Source organism: Mandrillus leucophaeus, unplaced genomic scaffold, assembly GCF_000951045.1.
Source record: "Mandrillus leucophaeus isolate KB7577 unplaced genomic scaffold, Mleu.le_1.0 Scaffold98, whole genome shotgun sequence".
NCBI classification, from domain to species: domain Eukaryota; kingdom Metazoa; phylum Chordata; class Mammalia; order Primates; family Cercopithecidae; genus Mandrillus; species Mandrillus leucophaeus.
In genome coordinates this window covers 2,128,358-2,134,746 of record NW_012110696.1, presented here as the reverse complement: position 1 = coordinate 2,134,746, position 6,389 = coordinate 2,128,358, and the positions used below count along the sequence as shown (strand labels likewise).

Genomic DNA, 6,389 nt, shown 5'->3' with positions numbered 1-6,389 from the left:
ACATGAACAAGAATACGATTGCAAGGGAATGGGGGAAGAATAGGCAGTTTTGAAGAACTAAATGGAATATCTAGAACGGAAAACCATACTTGCTAAAATTAACTCAATGAGTGAGTTAAAAAGCAATTTAGACCCAGCTGAAAGCTGAATTTGTGATATATGCAGAAATTACTTCTGGTGTGAGGCAGAGCATGATGACAGAATGAGGGGATCCCAAACATCTTTGAGAGTTCCATTCTGAATGATTAGAAGAATGAGGAAGCAACAATATTTAAAAAGATAATGACAAGAAAGTTCTATACTTCATGAAAAATGTGAATCCTAAGATTCAAGAACACTGTGAGACTTGAACTGGGGAAAAAAAATGAAACTACACTTCTACATTTTGGAGTAAAACTAGAGAATACAAAAGACAAAAAAAAAAAAAAAATTTAAAGTGAAAAAGAAAACCACTCAGATTACACCAAAAGCAGTTATCATGAAAGCAGCCTTATCAATTACAATGATAAAAACCAAGCAATATTCAAATATCTATTTTTTCAAAGTCTCAAGATAAAATAAGTAGTAACACAGGATTCTATACATAGCATTATTTGTTATCTATTGGGGCATAATAAAATTCCCTAAAACTTTGCAGCTTAAAAAACATTCAGTATCTCACCATTTCCATGAGTCAGGAATCCAGGCATGGCTTGAGTCCTCTGCACGTTGGCTTCTCCCTAGACTGCAATTAGGACAATGGCACAGCATCTGTGGCGCCATCTGAAGGCTTGCCTGGGGAAGTCTGCATCTGAGCTTACTCTTCATGGGCTGTTGGGCAGTGGGACCCTAAGCTCCCAGCCATGTAGGCTCTCCCATGGAGCAGCTTCTCTCAACAAAGCACGCCTGACAAGAGGACAACACACAGTCTTCTAGGAAGAAGAAAGCCACAATCTTTTTTTAAAAAAGCAAAGCAATATTTGTGTAATTGCCACTTGGTTTGGAAAGTGGAACACTGTGTCAAAAACCCCTCCAAAGCCCCACCAGTAACTGCCCTCCTCCTTCTCCCCAGTGCAACGACTGCCCTCACTTCTTTTTTTCAACTTTTAAAGTTTGTGGTAAAATGCATATAACTTAAAATTACAACCTTAATCATTTTAAGTGTACAGTTTGGTGGTGTTAAATACACTTGTGATGTGCAACCATCACCACCATGCATCTGTGTAGAATTCTTCCCATCTTGCAAAACTGAAACTCTGTCTCCATTAAACAGTAATTCCTCATTTCCCTTCCCCTGGCCCTGGTACCCACCATTCTACTTTCTGTTTCTATAATTTTGACTAGTCTAACCACCTCATATAAGTGGAATTCTGTAGTAGTTGTATTTTTGGCAACTGGCTTATTTCACTTAGCACAGTGTCCTCAAGATTCATCCATGTTGCAGCCTGTGTCAGAATCTCATCCCTTTTTTTGTTGTTTTTTTTTTTTTTTGAGACAGCGTCTCACTCCGTTGCCCATGCTGGAGCGCGGTGGTGCGATCTCGGCTCACTGCAACCTCTGCCTCCCAGGTTCAACCAGTTCTCTGCCTCAGCCTCCTGAGTAGCTGGGATTACAGGCGGGTGCCACCATGACCGGCTAATTTTTTGTATTTCTTTTTAGTAGAAATGGGGTGAATCTTAGCCCTTTTTAAGGCTACATAGTATCCCATTGTTTATACCACATTCTGCTTATTCATTTATCCATCAGTGGGCACTTGGGTTGTGATATGGTTTGGCTGTGTCCCCACCCAAATCTCATCTTGAATTTTGGTTCCCACAATTCCCATGTGTTATAGGAGGGACCCAGTGGGAAGTAATTGAATCATGAGGGCAGGTCTTTCCCATGCTGTTCTCATGATGGTGGATAAGTCTCATGAGATCTGATGGTTTTACAAAGGGGAGTTTTCCTGCACAAGTTTTCTTCTCTTGTCTGCCGCCATGTGAGATGTGCATTTCACCTTCTGCCATGATTGTGAGGTCTCCCCAGCCTCGTGGAACTGAGTCCCATTAAAACTCTTTTTCCTTATAAATTACCCAGTCTTGCATATGTCTTTATCAGCAGCATGAAAATGGACTAATACAGGTTGCTTCCATGTTTTATTTATTATTTTATTTTATTTTATTTTATTTTTTTGAGACAGAGTCTGGCTCTGTTGCCCAGGCTGGAGTGCAGTGGCCCGATCTCAGCTCACTGCAAGCTCCGCCTCCCAGGTTCACGCCATTCTCCTGCCTCAGCCTCCCGAGTAGCTGGGAGTACAGGCGCCCGCCACCTCGCCCGGCTAATTTTTTTTGTATTTTAGTAGAGACGGGGTTTCACTGTGTTAGCCAGGATGGCCTCGATCTCCTGAACTCGTGATCCGCCTGTCTCGGCCTCCCAAAGTGCTGGGATTACAGGCTTGAGCCACCGCGCCCGGCCCTTCCATGTTTTAGCTATTGTGAATAATGCTGCTATGAACATGTGCATACAAATATCTCTGTGAGACCCTGCTTTCAATTCTTTGGGGTATACGTGCAGAAATTCAGTTGCTGGGTAATTCTACTTTTAATTTTTTGAGGAACCACCATACTGTTTTCCATCATGGATGTACCATTTCACATTCCCAGCAATGGTGCAGAAGGGTTCCAGTTTCTCCACATCCTCACCAACACTTGCTATTTTCTGGAATTTTTGTGTGTTTTTTTGTTTGCTTGTTTGTTTTATTAATATAGTAACCAACCTAATGGTGTCAGGTGGTATATCATTGCAGTGTTTTGTTTTTTGTTTTTAAGACAGGGTCTCACTCTGTTGCCCATGCTGGAGTATAAGTGGTACAATCATAGCTTACTGCAGACTTGACCTCCTGGGCTCCAGTGATCCTCCTACCTCAATCTCCTGAGTAGCTGGAAATACAGGCATACACCACCATGCCTGGCTAATTTTAAATTTTTTTTTTTTTAGAGACATGACGGGGGTCTCACTATGTCATGCAGGCTGATCTTGAACTGGGCTCAAGCAATCCCTCAGCCTCTCCAAGTGCTGGGATTACAGGTTTGAGCCACTATACCCTAGCCTCATTGTAGTTTAGATATGCATTTGCCTAATGAATGGCGATGTCAAACATTTTTTATATGCATATTGCCCATTTGAGTACTTATTTAGAGAAATGTCTATTCAAGTCATGTGTCTATTTTTGAATCAGCTTGTTGTTTCGTTGTAGAGTTTTAGGAGTTTTCTACGTATTAAGGATACTAATTCCTCATCACATATGCAACTTGCAACTATTTTCTCCCATCTAGAAAGTTGCCTGTTTACTCTGTTCACATTGTCTTTTGCCCGTGCTTTTGTTGTCATATCCAAGAAATCATTGCCAAATCCAAACTTGTATAGCTTTGTCTTATTGTTTTTTAGAGTTTTACAGTTTTAGGTGGTACATTTAGGTCTTTGTAGTTTGTATATGGCGTGAGGCAAAAGGTCCAACTTTATTCTTTTGTAAATTAATGTCATGTTTTCCCAACACCGCTTGTCAAAAAGACTATTCTTTTCCCCACTGAACGGTCTCAGCACCTTGTCAAAGATTATTTGACCATATATGTGAAGGTTTATTTCTGAACTCTGTGTTCTATTTCATTGACCTATGTGTCTGTCTCTGTGCCAATGTGGTACTGGCATAAAGACAGACATGTAGGTCCAGGGTGCTACACTGGCATGAAGACAGACTGTAGATTACTGTATTCTTGATTATAGCTTTGTAGCAAGTTTACCAGATTACTAAATCATTGATTACTGTAGCTTTGTAGTAAGCAAGCCTTGGCCTCCCGAAGTGCTGGGATTACAGGTGTCAGCCACCACGCCTGGCCTCTTATTTTTATTTTTAGAGCCAAGGTCTTGCTCTGCCACCCAGGCTGGAGTGCAGTGGCACAATCATAGCTCACTACAGCCTCAAACTCCTGGGCTCAAGTGATCCTCCCATCTCAGTCTCCCGAGCACCTAGGACTACAGGCACAGACCACCAAGCCTGCCTGATTTTTAAAAATTTATTTTTGTAGACACAGAGTCTCACTATGTTGCCTAGGCTGGTCTGAAACTCCTGGCCTTAAGCAATCCTCTCACCTTGGCCTCCCAAAGTGCTGGGATTACAGGCATGAACTATTGGACTTGGCCCATTTTATTCTTTTCCAAAATTGTTTTAGCTATCCTGGTTCCTTTGCATTTCCATACAAACTTTAGAATGAGCTTATCTGTGTTTTTTCTTTTCTTTTCTTTTGAGATGAAGTTTCACTCTTGTTGCCCAGGCTGGAGTGCAATGGCACAATGTCGGCTCACTATAACCTCTGCCTCCCGGGTTCAAGCAATTCTTCTACCTCAGTCTCCCAAGTAGCTGGGACTACAGGTGCACACCACCATGCCTGGCTAATTTTTGTATTTTTAGTAGAGACAGGGTTTCATCATGTTGGCCAGGCTGGTCTCGAACTCCTGACCTCAAGTGATCCGTCCACCTCAGCCTCCCAAAGTGCTGGGATTACAGGCATGAGCCACCGCACCCGGCTGACCCTCCCACTTCTATTAAATAAAATGCCTGGGGAGCTTAATTTGGGATAAGCTCCTGCACTAGGCCCCAGTGGACCAAACTAAAACGCGCTACATGGCATCATAATCAAACTGGAACTTTAAAAAGAACCGCAGGAGGCCAAGCATGGTGGCTCATGCCTGCAATCCCAGCACTTTGAGAGGCCAAAGCAGGAGGATCACTTGAGCTCAAGACCAGCCTGGGCAACACGGTGAGATCTCATCTCTACAAAAAGTCAAAAAAATAGTTGAGGGTGGTGGCACACGCCTGTGGTCCGTGCTACTCAGGAGGCTGGAGTGGGAGGATCACTTGAGCCCAGGAGATGGAGGCTGCAGTGAACCATGACTGAGCCATTGCCCTGAAGCCTGGGTGACAGAGCAACAACCTGTCTCAAACAAACAAACAAACACCACAGATAATCCCCACACGGGCCAGTTTTCCAAAAAACAGAAGATTCACAGCAACCAATCAAAAGGGGCCCAGTCAACCCAAGCCAGCATAATCAGGAAGTCAATCCATACAAGGAAAATAGCCTCAGGAGAGCTGGGCCGCTTGTGCTGTGATGGTCCTTGCTGCTGAAGCTGCCTCGTCGTGGCTGGTCAGCTGCTATGCCCGAAGGAGGTCCTTTCTGTTTTACAGGCTGGATGCTGCCCAATTCATGAATTACTAATAAAAGACAATTAAGCTGGGTGTGGTGGTGCACACCTGTAGTCCCAGCTACTCAGGAGGCTGAGGTGGGAGGATCGCTTAAACCCAGGAGCCTGGGCAACCTAGCAAGACTCCATCTCAAAACTCAATTTGCATAAAATTCTGTTCTTCCATGGTTTCTATCCTTAAAACAGAACCAGCTGGGACCCTCGGAGAGTTCCAGAACCACCAGCATCAGGGTGGCCAAGATGTGGGCACTGCCAGACAGGGGCCCATGTGGGGCCAGAAGAAATGACAGGACATAGCAAGTCTCAGACGTGACCAGAGACTGCTGCATGGTGGAAGGTTTCCCTGAGTGTGGTGACCCGGCCACTCCACAGGAAGCCTCCACACCCAAGGTTAAAGGTGTCTAGCTGTGGCCAGGGTTCCAGGGAACCTGTGGATCCCACGATGTGGCACTGAAGATCTGAGCCCTGCAGAGGAGCTGCACCACAGAGGCCAGGCTTTGGTGTGGAGAATGCACATGAAGGGAGCATGGGAGGTCTTGAGCTGAGGCCCAGCCCCCTGACCCCCACCCCCACCCACCACCAGGGGATTCTCCTCAGGGCCTCACAGAGCACCACGTGGTGTCAGTGCTAGTCCTGCCATAGCTCCCAGGATCAATGCTTCCCAGAACTCCCTGCTACATCAATACGTCCGGTCCCTTTCCCTCGAGATCTTGAAACGTGAATACTTCACTTGGCAGTAACGGTGAAACATTTCAACATGTAAATTGTCATTTTATGCACACACAGAATGCTGGCCCATAAAGGGCCGGGAGGTCCAATATCCTACACACTGGACTCCTCATTAGTCCTTTGAGTCTTGTGTTACCCAACACACTGCATTGGGATCAAACTGAATTTGCAGCAAGGCCATCATAGCTCATGCCTGTAATCCCAGCACTTTGGGAGGCTGAGATAGAGGATCACTTGAAGCCAAGAGTCCAAGACCAGCCTGGGGAACATACTGAGACCTTGCCTCTACAAAAAAAAAAAAGTTTAAAAAATTAGCCTGGGCCGGGCACAGTGGCTCACGCCTGTAATCCCAACACTTCGGAAGGCAAAGGCAGGTGGATCACGAGGTCAGGAGATCGAGACCATCCTGGCTAACACGGTGAAACCCTGTCTCTACTAAA

General features: G+C 44.9%; 1 long non-coding RNA gene across 1 annotated transcript in view; it reads left to right on the top strand.

Moving 5' to 3' along the window:
- The window catches only part of LOC105532666, an 8,572-nt gene extending 2,335 nt beyond the window's left edge, over positions 1–6,237 (top strand). Inside the window, exon 2 of the long non-coding RNA XR_001005028.1 lies at positions 5,407–6,237. This is a non-coding gene — a long non-coding RNA (uncharacterized LOC105532666). The remainder of the gene's footprint in view (positions 1–5,406) is intronic.
- Positions 6,238–6,389: the final 152 nt, after the last annotated feature.